This window comes from Lissotriton vulgaris, chromosome 3_1, assembly GCF_964263255.1.
Source record: "Lissotriton vulgaris chromosome 3_1, aLisVul1.2, whole genome shotgun sequence".
Taxonomy (NCBI): Eukaryota; Metazoa; Chordata; class Amphibia; order Caudata; family Salamandridae; genus Lissotriton; species Lissotriton vulgaris.
The window spans coordinates 1803297400-1803317058 of NC_141689.1; positions in this window are offsets into that span (position 1 = coordinate 1803297400).

Consider the following 19659-nt stretch of genomic DNA (forward strand, 5'->3'; position numbering starts at 1 on the left):
GACTCAAATTCCCAAGAGTCCCTGCTCGTTCAGCCCGCAACACCTGGGTCGCTCGCCCTGCTGGCCCCGCCCACCGCCCTAGCTCTACTTAAACATCCTGTAAGACCGCTGCGCGGTAGCGCGCGGGAGCGCCCAGGGCGAAGCCCGGGCAAAGGGCGGGCCCTCTGAGGCCCTCGTAGGCCGGAGGAGGCTGGGCTGGGCCTACCCTCTTACTTTTGCTTCCCCACGTGGGGTCCCTGAAACAACTGTTGGACATGGCTCTGATTCCCGAGGATGCCACTACTGGAAAGCCGGAGGGGTCTAGAAATGGGACACTGGACAATTACTTTCCCAGGGTATAGATCGATGGTGATAGGGAAAGCTTGTTGGCAGAGCGCAGGGCTGAGCGCCGACGCTCTATTGAAAGTTTGAAAAATAAGTCTCTTGCCGACCCCACACTCCACTTCGTTGCCCAGGAGGGAGGAAGCCCAAGTAGTAATGAAGACCTATTATCAATGGATAGTGTCCCACTGCTGTTGCAGGACTGTACCCCCACTCCTTGTGTTCTTACTGGCCAGATTGTTTGTGCTTCCCCCCCTTCAATTTCAAACTGTACGGCTGTTGACTTAATTACCCAGATCCCCACCCGTGCTAAGCTGACAAGGATGAAGCCGAAGCATCTAGCATTGGCGAAAACCCTTGGCCCACCCCTAGTAAAAAAAGACGGAAGATGGGGAGAGGGCTGCTCAAATCTAAAACTAGCCATTCTGATTTTGGTAAAACTACAAAGCCCGTTAATAAACCTGTCTTGGCGCCAGTGGAGGTGCCAGAAAGTCCCTCAATCTTGACATTACCCCCAGTAGTTGCACTACCTGCCACGGATATCAATATCACTGAGCCTGACCCTACCCTTGTGGAGCCACTACTGAATGTAGTATCCACCACAATTCCACAGGGGAATTTGGAATACTTAATTAGATCTCTTCTCCAGACCATTATAGAGAGTTTAAAAAGGGTGGAGATTAGACTTACGATCCTAGAGACCGCCATAAGTAGTAAGGTTATTCCTCCCAAGGCCCAGGTAAATGTGGCTGCTCCGTCCACAATCTCAGCTATGTTACCTTCTACTAATGTCGCTAAAGCCCCATCTCAAATTACTAAAGCTATTCCACAGCCCTCTAGTAGGGGTGACTCTACCCATCAAAAGCCACAGCCACTAAAGCCGGTGGGAGCTCGGGTTAGTGAACTGTCAAGGGGTCTGGCAATAGCCCCCACAGGGATCACACGGGAGGAACGGGGAAGTGCTAGACACACTAGAGCCAAAGTGAACAAAGGGCCACAAGTGGAACTACCGCCACAAGCTGTGCCATTTGTGGTTGTTCTAACGGGGGTTCCACCACTATCAACAATAAGAGAGAAGGGTTTGCCCAGCTAAAGAATAAAATCATGCATTGGCTGGGTACTTATAGACCCATCTCACACAACATTGATGGCGAGATAGTGCACGTTAGGCGACTTACCTGGCTAGGTAGTAGATGTAAAGACATTGAGGGCGATCTGGTGGTACTTAACTTTAGAGACCCGCGTGCAGTGGATTACATATTAAATTGGCCCAGGGGAAGTGGTGATAATTGCATTACCCCTCGGGCCCTGACATATTTTTACCCTAGATCTTTGGTCTTCCCCCCATCCTTTCCAAATGGGCTGATCTCCACTCATTTAAATCCCCTGCCATTATACAATATTAGGCAAGCGCCTCAAGGCCAATACCCTGCACAAGTGGTCGATCCCTTCGGGTGGAACACAGTACCCCCGAGATATAACAGAAACACCAGTAGAAGAATGCACCATTTGAGACCTTTTACACCTCTGGAGTCAGGGAACAGGTTTTCTGTGCTAGCAGGTATGGAAGACTGCGATTGAAGATCACAGCTGAGGGTACACATGGGTGATCGATCGTGTGATGCCAGCCTAGGGGGTATAGCCCAAGTGGCTTCAAGTGAAGCCAGTTGTCATGATACGGGGGACCCTATACTAGCCAATCTCATGGGTAGTAGTGTAACCACAGCCTCAACAGAGATAGTGTGCCCGGGACCGGGTTTCAATGTTGGTAATAATGTAGCCCTAAATCTAACTAAAGATGTGGAGGCCAGTCCAAAGCCCATTGTTCGGGGGAGGAGTGGGAACAAGGGGGCCCCTGATGCAACTGATATAGGTCATAGGGTTGTTCACTTGTTATCTTGGAATGTGGCGGGGTTAAAAAGGAAGATGGCTTTACCGGAATGGCACACTTTCATTGGGAAGTTCGATGTGTGTTTGTTCCAAGAGACTTGGTGTTTGCTCCCATTACATAAATCAGGGTACTCAACCTTCTTCTCCCCCGCCACAAGCTGTGGGAAGGGCAGGCCAGCGGGAGGCTTTTTGGCCTGGATCAAAATTGATCTGAACTGGGATGTTGTTAACAACAATTCAGCATGCAGGGATATCCTACATCTCTCATTTAGGGGACAAAATGAGGGGAGTAGGTTTGACTTATTTAATGTTTATTCCAGAGGGACACCGGGGGATACAGCCTCGCCTACTCTAATGAGTCTAGATTTGGCACTAGCCAATTGTCCCCCATCATCTAAAATTATAGTGGGTGGGGATTTTAATTGTACATTTGAGCCCCTAAGTGGGGATGATCCATTGGGCATTGAGGAGGAAGATTCTCGATGGTCCATTCCAACTTTGTCTTTAGCCCCAATTAGAAAATGGTCAGCAAGGGCAATACAAATTAATGCACTTACCAGGGAACATAATCTAAGAGCACTGAACGGTAGGACTATGTCTGACCGTGCTGGCGCGATGACTTTTAATAGGTTCACTGGTCCGTCAAGAATCGACTATATCTTACTCGACATAAAATTGTGGAGGGATCTGGTAGATATGGAGGTGGTATGTACACAGGACAGTGACCACAATCCCCTTTGTACCAAGTTAAGGTGGGGCATCCCAAATGGATGTGTGAAGAACGTTCCCTTGAGGATAACCAATGAGGTCATCCCTTACAATGGTAACCGTAGGCTGAAATGGGACAAGGCCCAACTACAGGAAGATCAATTTGTGAGTATTAAGTCACAGGTGGCAGATCTGACTGCGGAATTGATGGCTCTGGAACTGGGAATGGAAAATGTTCAGGAGTCGCCTCTTGTTTTTGCCACAGCAAATAAAAATACAATAGAAGTAGTAGGCCAACACTTTTTATCAAAGGGGAAAAGAGGAAGAGTAAATAATACATCTTCTATATCCAGAAACCCTTGGTACACGGTTCAGTGCAGGGAAAAAAGGAAAGAGCTAACAGCTGCCCTGCTAAAAAAAGATCCCTCACTAGTTAGAGCGGCTAGGAAGGACTATGCAAGGGTAATGGCACTGGCCAAACGAGAATGGGAAGAACAACATTGGAAGGATCTTAATTCTGCAGTTAGTAAGAGGAATTCAATGTTGTTTTGGGAGCTTATTAATAAAGCTAGGCAGAAGAGCTCTCAACCACTAGCGACCCACATAACAAGCCAACAATGGTTCTCCCATTTTTCTGCACTGTACGGTGGAGTTGAAGAGCCCTCTTGTCCCCCTCTAGCCTTGGCTAGAAGGGACCAACTCCCACTAGTGTTTGAGGACCCATTCTTACCAGTGGAGCTAGTAGTGGCAATCAGGCATTTGACCCCGGGGAAGGCGGCAGGCCCGGATGGGATCCCAGGGGACCTCCTGTTAGAAGATCCTACTACTTGGGCTAAACTTATTGCCCTTATAATGAACCTGATCGCCAAAGGACAACCTGTGCCAGACTCTTGGAAGGGGGCAGAGGTCGTCACCGTGTTTAAAAAGGGGGCCAGAGATGACCCTGCCAACTACAGACCCATTAGTCTGATAGATGTGATTCAGAAGGTGGTTGGCAGGGTCATTATCTCTAGGGTGGGAACCTGGATGGAAGAGGAACATGTCCTGTCCCATTTTCAGGCAGGATTCTGCCAAAAGGTAGGCACAATGGACCAGGTGTTTCGTTTTTTTGCTATCTATTGGAAGTGTGTGACCATCAACAAGGGTAGTCTCTACCTCGCTTTCATAGATCTTAAGACGGCATTTGACCTGGTCCCTCGGGCAAGGCTGTGGGACACGCTAGAGAAGATGGGCTTTTCCGGGCCTCTTTTGGGCTTGATTGTAAGGCTTCACGAGGGGAACTACGCGAGGAATAGATGGGGCACCCAGGGACAACTGACAGATAGGGTGCCCGTGAGGAGTGGAGTCCGCCAGGGTTGTGTCATAGCGCCGACCCTCTTCTCTCTCTTTGTGAACGGTGTGGTGGACCATCTGAGAGAGGAAGAGGCAGACGCGCCAACCCTGGCGGGGGAAAAAACACCTACTCTGCTCTTCGCGGATGATACCATACTGATCTCCAAATCCCCCGTGGGACTCCAAAAGCTTTTGCACCGCTTTAGCACCTTTTGCACGGATAGAGGTCTTATCATCAATACCTCTAAAACTAAGCTTATGGCCCTCTCTCCCTGCAAAAGATTTAGGAACAACTTCACGCTCAACGGGACACCTTTGGAGCTGGTAGATTCCTTCGACTATTTGGGGGTTCGGGTTAATAGTCGGATAAATTGGAAGGACCACCTGGCCAAAATGTCACTCAGCCATAAAAGAGTGTCAGGGGTGACCTTGAGAGAACATCGGGAGTCGATGAGCAAACCTGTGGCACCGGCTCTGGCGATCTATGAGGGACAGATTCTACCAGCCGCCCAATACGGCTCCGAGCTGTGGGGGTTTGAGAATGTCTCGGAGTTGGTCTCAGCTGAAAACAAATTTTTGAGGGACTTGGTGGCCCTCCCAGTCTCCACCCCGCTAATCCCTTTACGGCTAGATTTAGGCAGGCGCTCCTTTAAAGATCTAGTGCGACTGCGCCCACTATTATTTTGGGTACGGCTGAGAAGGACCGAGGAGCTTACAAACTATGCTGCTGTCTTAGATGAACTTATTTTGCTCAATACTAGTGATAAGATCAGATGGTTGAGCAACCTAAGACAGCTGGTTGTGCATCTGGGCTTGAGCGATGTATGGACTAGCCAAATGCCACCCCCTAAACTGGTGATGAAGAAACTCTACTGGGATTGGGTTCAGGCAGAGGCAATGCGTAGCGGCGCTGGGGGCTTGCTCACGGAGCGGTTCTTAGAGTTTAAATGGTCAAGAAAATTGGAATCTTTCCTAGACCTTATATCAAAGCCACTGGATAGAGCACTTTATTTAAAACTTAGGTATAGGACCCTCCCGGAGCATGACTTCACTTCGGGGTGGACCAACGTTGGCGGTTTGTCGAACCCCTGCCCCTGTTGTGCTGCCCCGAATGAGTCTGTGGCGCACTTCCTCTTTGCTTGCCCCGCATATAAAACTGCCAGGAAGGTTTGGCTAAAACCACTATGTAGGGGGTTGGGTCTTAGATGCCACAAAATGGCCCTACGAGTACTCTGCACTGATGCGTCCTCCACCCTTATGGTCTGCGGGGTAGCTAAATATCTGGGTAGTGCTTGGCTGACACGTGTGAGGAGGATGAAGCCCCGTCCCACCCCGCTTAACACCTAGACGGCCCTTTTTTAGGATACTTGATGGTATTTTTGTAGTGGTTAAAATGGACCCCACCAGTATGCAAGGGGACAGTCATGTGAGATCACAGGCATATTTGGTTGTTGGGCCTTACCACAACTATGTGTACTGTATAATATGCACACTCTTGATGGAATTTTATTGAATGAGGTATCTATTAATGTATTTTTAACTTAAATATGTATGCTATAAATTGTATACTTTTATGGTGAAATTTTTACAGAATAAAGTTATTTCACTCGATATCGAATTTGCTGATAGGCTGTAACTGTCCATTTATATGTCTTGTATAATTTTCTGTTGTCTATCAAGTCTAACAGACTTTAAGAAAAGAAAATACAAGAAACAGAAGAATTCTTGCAAAAAACAGCATGAATAAATGTGTTAAACATTTCATAAAATTGTAATAATATTGGTTTATTTGGAAAGACCCTCAGGGTCGAGAGTGGTACCTATGAGGTATTTAAACATAAAAGTGACATTAGAGCAAGAAAAAGGTTAAAATGTTCATCTGTATTGGGTTAGATATTCACTTTAAAGGGGTGCTGTATCATACAATTAAGGAAATCATAACATTCAAAAAGAGGTAAATGCTGAGTTAGTATATAGATGTAAAACCACATGAAACTAATAATTTCAACTTTCTTAACAGAAGATTAATGACGAGGGAGGGATTAGAAAATGGGCCCTGGTACAGCCCCCCAAAAGTGAAGGAGACTAAGTCAAAGGAGTGTATCATTTCAGAAGGTTTGCAGTGTATGCCAGACCTAGAGCCGAAGTGGAGAATCTAAAAGCGTAGATTCCTCATTATCTGCGAGGTCTAGCCTACCAAAAGAAAGGAGGCACCATTAAACACTGATTGTTCTGAACTTGCTGTTTGTTCATAATACTTTTGGTTTTACTTCATATCTGTTACGTTATTCATTCATCAAGGATAGTTGACAATTTTCTATCTACTGTGAATAAACAGAAGAAACTTATTTCCCAAAATGAAAGAACTAATCATATTTCACCGTTTTGTCATCTTGCAATGCAATATTTTGATATATGTATGGTATGAGCTGGGCATCTTGTGAGGTGTGATGCAAAAATGCTTTATGCAAATATGACACACCATAGAATTAAAAAATAATTTTACAAAATATTGAAAAAGCCAATATGGCACACAGCACCTGCTGCCAATACAATGCAGTGTAAAGTACCAGGAACCAGAAGGCTATATAAGTATAGAAATATCTTTTTTTAGGATTCAGTGACTAAATTGCATGTATTAAGCCAGTACTTTTCATCAATCTCCTCCACAGTGTGGCAAATAAGTCTAATTGTAACCTTAAAGATCCTCTTCTATCACCTCCTTCTCCAATGCCTTGTTTCTATATTTCCCATTTTCATGAATATGGGAAGGAAGGGGGGGATGGAATCTAGAAAATCTTTTACATTTTGTATATACTTACTACTTGCCCACGTTATGGTAACTTGTGAGAGCAAACTGCTGGTTTTGCGATAATTCGCAATTTGCGGATTGTAAATACATTAGGTTAAAGAATAACTAATAGGTCATCAATATTAGGGAATGACACAAAAATGGTAAATCAATATTTACTCAGTTCGCTAGTCTATTTTTGCAAATAAACCCATATAGTGCTTTAATACTTTTCAACTAGCCTTCTTGGCGGTTGCAAACCAGTTTATGACCGGTTTGCGAACCATAAAACATTTTTGTCTTTTGCCCATACTTACATCTTTAACAGGAGTAAATCTGTGACTGTTTTCAGGGTAGGAAGTAACCTGCAAATGTTATAATTCAAAGAGAGGGGCTCGTTGTTACCCAGAGGGAAATCGAGCACCAGTATACTGTTAAGTAAAAAAATGTTTTCCCTGTGGGAGATCAAGTTATATCAGATCCAAAAAGAATTCTGAGACCTATCTCACTCAGTCTGCATCACTCACTCAAGTATCAACATTTTACTCGGGGAACACTCACCAGAAGGAAAAAGCAATATTTATGTAAAAATATACATTTATTTCATTAAAAAAACATATGAATCCATTTGCAATTTAAAAACACATACAGTGTACAATAAAACCACCTAGTGTGGAAATGGAGAAAAATAGGAGAAGACAATAGTATTTGTCTTAATCTTGTTAATTCGGACCCACTGTTTGACAACACTGGGAAGCATTTTCCTTCCTTATACCCAATATATTTATTGGCAACATCCGAATTTAACCCTTTGTGAATGCGTCGACGCGTTTCGGAAGCATTGAGTGGTGCTGTGGCATTGAGTGGTGCTGTTGCATTGTGGGGTGCTGTGGCATTCAGTGGTGCTGAGTAATTCTGTGGTGCTGAGTGATTCTGTGGTGCTAAGTGATGATGTGGCGTTGAGGGGTGCTGTGGAATTGAGTGGTGCTGTGGTGTTGAGTGGTGCTGAGTGATGCTGTGGCGTTGAGTGATGCTGTGGCGTTGAGTGATGCTGTAGCGTTGAGTGATGCTGTGGTATTGAGTGATACTGTGGCATTGAGCGATGCTGTGGTATTGAGTGATGCTGTGGCATTGAGTAATGCTGTGGTGTTGAGTAATGCTGTGGCATTGAGTGATGCTGTGGCGTTGAGGGATGCTGTGCGCTGAATGGTGCTGTGGCATTGAGTGGTGCTGTGGCGTTGAGGGGTGCTGAGTGAATCTGTGGCACTGGGTGATGTTGTGGCATTGAGTGGTGCTGTGGCATTGAGTGGTGCTGTGGTGTTGAGTGGTGCTGTGGTGTTGAGTAGTGCTGTGGTGTTGAGTGGTTCTGTGGCATTGAGTGGTGCTGTGGCGTTGAGTGGTGCTGAGTGATTCTGTGGCATTGAATGATGCTGTGGCATTGAGTGATGCTGTGGCATTGAGTAATGCTGTGGCATTGAGGGATGCTGTGCGCTAAGTAGTGCTGTGGCATTGAGTGGTGCTGTGGCATTGAGTGGTGCTGTGGCATTGAGTAGTGCTGTGGCATTGAGTGGTGCTGTGGCATTGAGTGGTGCTGAGTGATTCTGTGGCGCTGAGTGATGCTGTTGCGTTGAGTGATGCTGTGGCGTTGAGTGATGCTTTAGCATTGAGTAATGCTGTTGCGTTGCGGGATGCTGTGGCGTTGAGGGATGCTGTGCGCTGAGTGGTGCTGTGGTGTTCAGTGGTGCTGTGGTGTTGAGGGGTTGTGTTGGAGGGTGGAGTTGGAGGGATGATTTGGAGGGTGGAGTTTGAGTTGGAAGGTGGAGTTTGGGGGTGAAGTTGGAGAGTGTAGTTGGAGGGTGGAGTTGGAGGGTGTAGGGTGGATTTGGAGGGTGGATTATGAAGATGGATTTGGATGTAGGATTTTGATTTGGATGGTGTAGTTGGATGGTGTAGTTGGATGGTGTAGTTGGATGGTGTAGTTGGAGAGTGTAGTTGGAGGGTGGAGTTGGAGGGTGGAGTTGGCGGTGGAGTTGGCGGGTGGATTTAGAGGTTGGAGTTGGATGGTGGAGTTGTAGGGTGAAGTTGGATATTGGGGGTGAAGTTGGAGTCCTAGGTGTAGTTTGCGGGTGGATTTGGAGGGTGGATTTGGAGGCCGGAGTTGTAGTTGGAGGGTGGATTTGTAGGGTGGATTTGGATGTTGGAGTTGGAGGGTGCAGTTGGATGGTGTTTTTGGAAGGTGGATTTGTAGTTGGAAGAAGGAGTTGGAGTGTGGATATGGAGTGTTGAGTTGGAGGGTGTTGTTGGATGGTGGAGTTAGAGGGTGTAGTCAGAGGATGTATTTGAAGGGTGTAGTAGTGCTTGGATGGTGGATTTGGATGGTGGATTTTGAGGGTGGAGTTGGAGGGTAGAGTGGTGGGCGGGTAGAGTGTGGGTGCTAGAGTGTGGGCGCTAGAGTGTGGGCACTAGAGTGTGGGCACTAGAGTGTGGGCGCTAGAGTGGTGGATAGGGTGGTGGTGGATAGGGTGGTGGCGCGTAGAGTGGTGGCGCATAGAGTGGTAGAGTGTTGATGGAGAGAGTGGTAGAGTGGTGGCAGTAGAAGGCTGTACTGTGTGTGAGAGAGAGAGTGTGTGTGTGTGAGAGAGAGAGCGTGCGTGTGTGAGAGACGGAGAGTGTGTGTGTATGTGAGAGAGAGAGACTGTGTGTGTGAGAGAGAGTGTGTGTGTGAGAGAGTGTGTGTGAGAGAGAGAGTGTGTGTGAGAGGGTGTGTGTGAGAGAGAGAGTGTGTGTGTGAGAGAGAGAGAGAGAGAGAGAGAGTGCATGTGAGAGAGAGTGTGTGTGTGTGAGAGAGAGAGAGTGTGTGTGAGAGAGAGAGAGGGAGTGAATAACAAGAAGCCAGGCATCCCGGAAGGCGTCTCAACATCCTGTCCGAGTACAAGCAGAACGGGGACACCAGCCTTCACTTTTGTAAATCCAAAGCAGTCTACTTCTTGATAAGAACTCAAGGGAGGCAGGAAGAGGTGAAAAACCGTCCAGTTTGAAGCACCATCAAAGGGCTGTTAAAATTGGATGCGAAGTATACCCTTATTTGTGAATTTTAAACGCTCTGGCATTGTCAATAAAGCATTCTCAAATTAAATTGCATGGGAGAAAAAAATGGAAAGCGAGCGACAGAAATCATAGCCAAGTGGAAAGAGTCCCAGTCTAATCTGTAGTAGATTCTGCTCTCTTGCATAAAAGCGTAGGATGTCTTACGCCAGAGCCGCGGATTTTGAAACTGAGCAGCACCCTGTGATTCTGGGCAAATCACTTCATTTTTCCGTGTCTAAAAAACAAACACAAACAAGACCGAAAGAAACCGGAGGAAATTACACAAATGGAAGGGGAAGGAAAGAGAGACGAGGGAAAGATAACGAGACAGAGAATGAAAGATGAGATGAAGGAAAAAAAGAAAGGTGGTGAAGGGCGTAGCGACTAGCGAGGGAGAGAAAACATAGAAGGGGAGAAGAAAATGACAGAAGAGAAAAGGAGGGTAGAAAGAAAGAAAACAGCAGCATGTCTTATTAACAAGACTGAGAGACAGCGGAAGATTAATGAGAGAGTGGGCTGTGAAGAGGGTGAGAGAGAGAAAGGGCAAGTGAGAGAAAAATCAGAGGTAAATTAAGCGCACTCGATTAAGAAGCAGAAGGCGAAGAGAAGATAAGTGGGCATTAATGAGAGGCCACGGGCTTGGAGGGAGAGGATATGGGAGGGGGGGAAGGAGGGAGAGTAAACTTAAGCGAGTGTGTGAGGTAGAGTAAATGAGAGGAGGAAAGAAGAGAGTGTGAGAGAGAGGGGGCAGAGACAGGAAGCGAGAGCATATGGGCATTGCTGTGGGGGTTGGGTGGGCGGGGGAGCAGCAGCCTTTGATGTCTGGTGGTGTGAGAGACAAATGTTGGTGTGCGAGACTTCCTTTCAAGTCGGTGGGGGGCGGGGGAGCAGGGGAGCAAGCGAGTGGGAGGGAACGAGCATAGCACGCGCCTGGCGAAGCTTCACGCTTCAGTAGACAACATGCATTGGGAGAAGCCCGCTTGTTCAAGAGGGTTGTTTCAACTACAATAGTTCAGAGCTATAAATAGCTCAACCTAATAAGATTTAAAGGCATCTCTATCGTTCATTCATCTTCAGAACTCCAGCATAGTTATTTCGGGGGTAGTGCAGCACATTGCGCCTCCACCCTCGCACCCCTGCTTCCAGCGCCTATGCTAGTACGGATACAGGATACCAATAGACTGGCAAAATCCTGTTCCCTAGGGAGTGGCGCCTACGCAGCATCTACTTGTTCTGCCACTCCTGGTACTAGTAGCCTTACAGAGCGTGCATAGACATAGCATAAGGATCACATCATGTAGGTTCAATTCTGGCACCCGAGAGAAATATTCAGGGGGCTCCCATACGTTTAAGGCTTTTTTTTAACACAATGCTCATTACACTTTCTGTGCAGATCAGGGCAATTCCAGACTGATTTGGCCAAAGTAGCATTCATCCTAGCATATTCTATCCTAGGATACCTTGTTATCGGCCATGTCCCAGACACTTAATCAGAGTCCCTGGTTACAAAATGACACAATTTTAACAGGGACATGGCTTGGCCAATAAGATTGGGGGGGTGATCTGATTTGCCAACAATCACGCTGGGATATCTTGTTAAAAACAATATATGAAAAACAGGACAAGAGAGGGGCTAAAGAGAACCTGGAAAGAGAGAAGAGGGCATTTTGTTGGGAGCACTTAAAACACAACAGTTTTCAAACTAATCAACATTTTTTAAGGCCTTTAAAACAGAGACGAGAGAGAAAATGTATGCATGTGTGTGCGCATGTGTATATGTGTGTGCCTGTGTGTTTTTGTCCGTGTGGGCATGTAAAAATCCCAGGTGAAATCTGACAAGCACTTCACCATACCAAACTGAAAACACATGTACCCAATTATTTACAATAGAAGATTTTTTTACGTGGGCGTAATCCCCCAACCACTCCACTGAATGTCAATTGAGTAATGTAAGGCAATGTTTGGTGGATGTCAAACTCCCTTTGCTGCACATTGTAGATAATTGGCATTGAAATAAACAAATATTAACTTGTCAAAGTTAATGAATAGGTATTCCTGATATAACCAGTTCAGAGGGACTAGAGGATCAAACACCATGGCGAGTGTGTGGCAAGCTTCATGAAGAGGCTCTTTTACCAGTTGGGTGACATCAAATGTCTCTGCATTGTTAGGGATATGAGCAGCTTCTGCACAATCTTGGGTATCAACATTTTCATCAAAATCAATCATAAAAATGGTCTCAGCTGAAGGAAGAGGGGTTTACCCAATGCCATCATTTATCGTGTCCATGCTTTTACCAGCTAGCTTTGGGGGTAGTAGAGAATACCATAGATGTGAGCAAAAGGTCAGAAGTAAGCTGACACAACAGATCAAAAGATCTTAACACTGGATGTCCCATTTAGTAAGAAGTTTGCATATCCATGATAATTGCAGCCATTCTTTCCAATTTATTGGGCAACTTGATCCTGTGTCCATCAGGAATTATAGCAGTAATATCAGGGTCTGCGGTGTCATGGAACCAGCATTCAATAAAATAGCATTCCAAACTCCATTTCAGTAAATGAATTCAATAATTCCCAATGGTGACCAGGGGAAGTGTGGGACTTCAGAACCTTACAGGAAAGATTGTTTCAGTTCTTTCCTTCTAAAGTAAAGGGGGGGTGCTAACACGGTTTCTTGGCTCTCAGTGTCAGAAAGAACCATGGATAGACAAGGGTTTCAGTGGCATACCAAGTGTACTGAGGCCCATAATGCAAGCAAGGGAATTGGGGCCCTTTCCCATGGTTTGGTGCTAAAAAAAACACAACCACTAATTGGGATGCAGAGGTCCCTCACAGCCATAGGACCATGTGCCATTGCACCTTCTGCACTATACATACCTACACCCTTGAAGGGTTTGCAACTATCCTCAGCTTGAAGAAGAGGAGAGACAAAGTTATGCAAATTAACAGCCTTTCACTAGAATAGCAAGAACAGCACAATTCATGGGGGGGGGGGGGGGGGCATTCAAAATCACTTCTATCTAGACCAGAGATCTCAGCCATCCTAATGTATTTGGTGCTGATAGGGTTTACTTGGGTGCATTGCTAAGAATTCATCAGCACCCTTGTGCAGCCAACATGTTTAAGTTGCCTCATATTGGTAGACACATCCCTTGAGATGGGAGAGTAGACTACCCACTCAACTAAAGGACAAATTACTTCGAAGATGATGATGATCATCATCTACATAGTTGGTGAGATAAATGCAAAGAACCATTACGAGTTAAAGCCTGTCTTTTTTGGCTCCTGCCTTCTGATTACACATTGGTTTGTTGTTAGTTCTTGTTTATACCATTGTGTGGAGGGTATCTCTTTTAGGTGAGTAGGGTTTAATGGTGTGTGGATATTGTGGTCCTGTAGTGTTGCTGAGGTCGGAGAGTAGAGAATTAATGGTGGTTTCAGAGTTAAATGCAGTGAAGAGGGTGATTAAGTCATCTTTAAGTGTGCTTGCTAACAAAGTTCTTGAAATACTAAAATAGTTGCAGGAATGGTTTTGTTTGTGGAATTTGCAAGCTGTTTACTCTCTGTCCTTTCTAGTCACTTGAGCAATACTTATTACTTGGTTCTGGTTTTTGTGTCACCTAGAAAGTTGAAGTCACAGATAAACAAATTAAGAGAGAAGTTAGTTGAGACTATGGTGATAGGTTTGGAAATCTCAGAGAGAAAGAAGGGGTTAATCCCAGGTAGGTCTAGACCAAGTAGAGGATGATGGTTGGACTGTAGAGGGTAGAAAGTGTCAGGAGAGAAACTTGAAGGAGCTGTTGAATGGAGTAGGAGTGTGCAGGGCCCATGTTGGCCGGTGTGACGTCCTTGCCTTTTTTGTTGGGTTGCTTGGTGGAATGGAAGCTGTAGTCAGAGGCAGCAGAACATTGAGGATATGCATAGAGGTGTGGGTGAGACATGTTTCAACTATATAAAGGGAGTTATGACAATGAACAGTGATGGGATCTGCTACCTCTACTGTGTGGAACCTGGAAAAGCACTGAGTTGATCTGAAGACATTGCCCTCCTTCAAACCACAGCTTGTAAACTTTTCTAAACCACAAAATTGACTAAGGCCTGGTTTAGAGATGGGTGGTGTTATAAATGGTGTCTCTAGTTAGCAGTGGTTTGCACCCTGTCCAAGTAGGGACCCTCACTCAAGTCAGGGTAAGGGAGCCACACACCTAAGATAACCCTTGCTCACCCCCTTGGTAGCTTGGCATGAGCAATCAAGCTTATCTCAGAGGCATTGCTTAAAGCATTTGTACATACACACAGTAACACAGTGAAAACACTACATAAGGATTCCACACCAGTTTTGAAAAATAGCCAATATTTAACTGAATAAAACAAGACTGAAAATGACAAAAAATCCAACATACACAATTCAAAATATGACTTTTAAAATGTTAAGTAAGTTTAGTGCATAGAAATCAATGGATGCATTTCTTTTACCACAAAGCACCTTAGATGCATCAAAAATCAACAACGATGTAGGAGCAGATGAGGTGAGGTGCCGGAAAAGCAAAGTGATGCGTTGGTTCCTTACTACACAGAGCAAGTGATGCTTTGCATCCTTACTGGAGTGGAGGTGATGACTCTGTTCCTTACTGGCAGGGTAGGTGATGCATCGGATTCTGGACACATGGCCTCAGTTCCCAGGAATGAGCCCCAAAAATCCAGATGCACTGTGCCATGCGACAGTGGTGTTGCATTTATTCCACAGCTGCGAAGCAGACGCTGTGTTGATTTCACTGCCATGAGCAGGTGCTGCGTTGGAATCGGAGTGGAGTTTACGGATATTGGTGACACAGTGCTGGAAACTCACGCTGCTGCGATTTTTCTGACGCACTGCAATACCAAGCAGGGGCCTGCGGTGAAAACCTTATGTGAGCCTTCGTGTGGGGTATCGAACAGACTCACGGACAATGGGGTCTTGGGTAACGATGGTTTTATTACTTTATACAATCGCCTCTTCTGAACAGGCACTCGGTAGTAGGGGAGGGGGTTTTCAGTGTCCTCCGTCAGGTGCTTAGCTGCTCCAAGCCGCTGTGGTTCCCGATGTCTTCTGGGAGTCGTGGGCCGCTCTTCCGCCGTCTCGGCTCTCACCCGGAACACAGCAGCAGAAAATAAAGAAACCAATATTAGCCCAGGGCTTTGTAGGCGGTTTAGGGTAGGGGAGTGAGGAGACATGCGTGTACTCTATACTTTCACAGGACAAGTGCCGATGTAGTGAAGGAGGGAGAAAGTGCACAGAATGTCGAGTGATTCGTTTATGGTGGTTTGCCCCACCTACGTCCCGCCCAACCCGTGAACCGTGACCGTACCTGCTCTAGCCACACTTCGTGGGAAGTGTGGCTGGGCGGTGCTCCTTCCCGTTGGCCTCCTGGCTTGTCGCTGCAGTCTCGGCTCCTTCTCCGTTCCCCTCCGCTGGTATGGGCTCCACTGTCTTCAGCTTCTGCTTCCTCCGTCCTCCGCTGCTCCTCTCGCCTCTTCCGCTCTCCGCTGTTCTTCGCTCTCCACCTCCGTCCTCTGCTGCTCCTCTCTCGCCTCCTCCGCTCTCCGCTGTTCCTCGTTCGTCTCCTCCGTCCTCCGCTCTTCTTCCTCCGTACGCCACTCCGCTCCGTCCTCTCGCCGCCACTCTCCTTCTCTACCTCTGGGTGAATAACACACCTGAGTGAGATCTGGGCTGTGTTTTACCTGTGGTAGGTGGGCAGGTTCAGGGTCTAGCTCCGCCCAGTTAAAGAAACACGGGTCTCCGGTAATCTGCGCGGGATTGTACACGTTGTCCGTCGTCTTCCAAGGGTTGGTGTGCTGTTCGAAAAGAGGGGACATAGGAACAGGTAAGCCTGGAGGGCCCGAGTCCGGGTCCCCCTCGTTACACCTTAGTTGATGAACCAAGCGGGAACCACGCTTCAGGGCAGGCAACGGTGATGCTTCGATCACGTTGAGAATCGATGCATGGGTTTTCTTCTTCAGATCACCAGATTCTACATCCAAGCACCCAGGAATTGGATTTGGCACTACTTGGCAAGTCAGAACTCTCAGCAGAAGAGCCCAACTACCGGCAGGTGAAGCCTTTCATGGCCCTGAGACTTCTTAAAAGGAGGCAAGCAAACAAGCCCTTGGAGACCATTGGAAGCAGGATGTAGAAAGCAAAGTCCAGTCCTTTCACTCCCAGGACAGAAGCAGCAAGTAGCAGGGCAGCACAACAAAGCAACAGGCGGAGTGGCATTCCCTCCTAAAGCATCCAACTCTTCTTCCTGGCAGAATGTCCTCAGTCCAGAGGTGTTCTGATTTTGGGGTGTCAGAGGTCCAGTACTTATACTCCTTTCTGCCTTTAAAGTAGGCAAACTTTAAAGAGAAGTATTTGTAGTGCACAAGACCCTGCCTTTCCCCGACCTGGCTACAGACACACTACAGGGGGTGGAGATAGCTTTGTGTGAGGACTGGCACAGCCCTATTCAGGTATCAGTGACAACTCCTCCCACCACACTAGCTTAGGAAGGCCATAAGCCTGTTGATGGGCAATCAGGATATGTAGAGCACACCTCAGCTCCCTCTGTGTGACTGTCTAGAGTGAATGCACAACAGCCCAACTGTCACCCAACCCAGATGCTTATTCTATGGACAGGCAAAGACACAGAATTGTTAAGCAAGAAAAGGACAACTTTCTAAAAGTTGCATTTTCAAACTTACAGTTCAAAAACAACTTCACCGCAAAAAGATGTATTTTTAATTTGTGAATTCAGAGAATATAAACTCCAAATCTCTAGCTGGGAAATTTCACTCAAAAGATATTTCAAGGCAATCCGCATGCTGCCCTATGGGAGAGATAGGCCTTACAACAGAGAAAAACAAAATTACTGGTAAGTCAAATATGGCAATCATGGAGAGATAAATCACCAATACAATTTACACAGAGAGAATATGCACTTTAGCACTGCTTAGCAGTGGTAAAGTGCCCAGAGTCCTAAAACCAACAAAAACAGGTCAGAAGAAATAGGAGGAAGAAGACAAAAAGTTTAGAGATAACCCTGCAAAAAGGACAGGCACAACATGTGGTAATGTATACCCTCTAAAAAGTAGCGGTAATATAATTTCCTGGCTGAATAAATATTGCTGTCGCGCTAGAGCATGGCACTAGTAATTTCTCTTGTGGAAATATCAATTTGGGAAAAATATTACATTACCAGTGATTTCCAAAAGATTCAATCAGGTAAAGAATAAAAAGCAAAGATTTCAACAAGGAGACGCGCTCTGCAGGTCTAACATTCCCCTAGCACGGCTCATGCACATTTATCACAAGCTTGGATGCCTTTTCTTCATGCTAAAATAATTAAACACCTGATTTAGAGTTTGGTGGCTAGGGTACTTTCTCACAAACATGACTGAGTACCCTGTCCTCCAAACTGACAACCTACCTGCTCTATTTTGAGTCGGGTGGACGATAATTCTTCTGACCGTGGTACTTCCACTGTAGCGCCCTCTGGAGGCCTCACTGGCTCTGTTGTCATGAACCCTATACCAAAAGCCCGATTGAGTTGTATTCAACGTATTCAATATGTACAATAAATCTCCTACCATCTGATCTCCTTCAGTATCCTGCCATTTAAATTGACCCTCTCTCTCTACTTCTCACACCAATCATCCTATAGATCTCCTATTTCCTTACTCTTGGTTCAATATTGTCAAATGGTAAGTTTGTCATCTATTTAGGTCTGTTTTCACTCATAATCAAGACATTTTGGCTACAGTTTGTTGCTTTATAAGGCGCACTGATAGCTCGCTCGTCGAGTAGCTCTATAAAAGAATGTAAATAAATAAACAGATAAATAAATATGTACATGTGTGGGAGCAAAATTGTACCTCAAAATTTAGACACCTAAAATGTTCCCTCATTCGGCTTTTCTACAGGTTAATGGAGCAGAGACGGCATTAAACCTCAATTTCATGAGGCAATGTGTCCGGCGTTAAGGCACCTCCCCAAACATGAAATTAGCAAAGTAAAACAATTTTAAAATTGGGACCCAATACAATGACGGAGTTCTTGATCATTGAAAAGTTAATGGGTTTTATTACAAAATTCAAAATAGGCGGTACAAAAATATAATGCCATGTAGGCAGAAGCAGAGTTATGTAGAGTATTTTAAAATCAGAAATTAGACCAACTTAGTAACAAAATCAGTAAATAGTCAGGCAGCATTCCTGCTAGAGAAGGAAAGACTTCCAAAATTTGTCTCACCCACAGAATCATGTTTTCTTTTATAAACAGTTCTTGCATAGAATATTTGCAAGTTTATCATGGTGAGAGCATCAAATAACTTTTATTTAACAAATCAGAACACAAGAATAATAAACAGCATTACCTTAACACATAAGCACCATCCCAATTCTTTGAATAACTGTTTAACACCCTCTATGCTAACATCATTCAGAGATGCTCAAACAAATATGAAACATTTAATAAGAAAGACTAGTGATGGACCAGAAAGCATAGCAACATGTATTAATATTATATCTGCACCATGGATGATTCGGAGTGAGCAGGACAACTACTGCTTTTGAAATAAATTATTATAACATCAGCTTGACTGTACTCTGTGAATCCGGTGGGGAGAGGATAGGTGCAGAGTGGGGGTCCAGAAGTGACTGACAGAGATGGCAGACATCTTGTTCATAATAGAAGTTTACATAGATAAGTGGCCTATTTAAACCACATTATTAACTACATTTCTAGACATCATAAGAAATTATTTTCAATTGCAATTATGTTATTTCAGTATATATGTGTAGAATCATTTGTGAGAATGCATAGTACGTTATTATTTGTGCACAAAATCCTAAAATCCAAGATATTTCTACAAATACCCCCTTATGATTTTATAATCATTTAAACAATGAATAAAACTTTATTTATCAGGAAATTCATTCAATCTGCATCACTTTCTGCTTCTTTCAGGAATTGTCCTACATACATTTTAACTGACAATAAACATGATCTTTCACTTTCTCATTATATACTCATCACATTATCTTTTTGATATTGTATTTCTTTTTTATGCTTACAATTTTTAATCAATCACCTGGAATTTTTTAATAAGAGAAACAGAACAATTGCACAAATCAGTATAATGAATACAGGGGCTAGTATAACAGTAAAGTTTCCCCACCAAAATGATCAATCCATTCACCAACTTTGCTAAAACCGTTCTCTATCTCAATAACCCAGGAACCTATAGTCTCCCATAAGTCATGCTCTTCTAAACATTGATGTTCACAGTTGTTTAGTTCCTTTAAATCTATATGGGTTCTGCGTATTTAGACAACATAAACTATGGGATCGGTGTCCAGACTGATTCTAGACACCCCCACCGGATATGTTTGCATGTATACCAGCTAGCTCACAGTGCCACTATGAACTCCTCTTACCAAGGAGAAAATAGTTCTGGGCAACTATCGAACATGACAACCCTGACCCCTCAGGGATCGTGGAAACAGTACAGT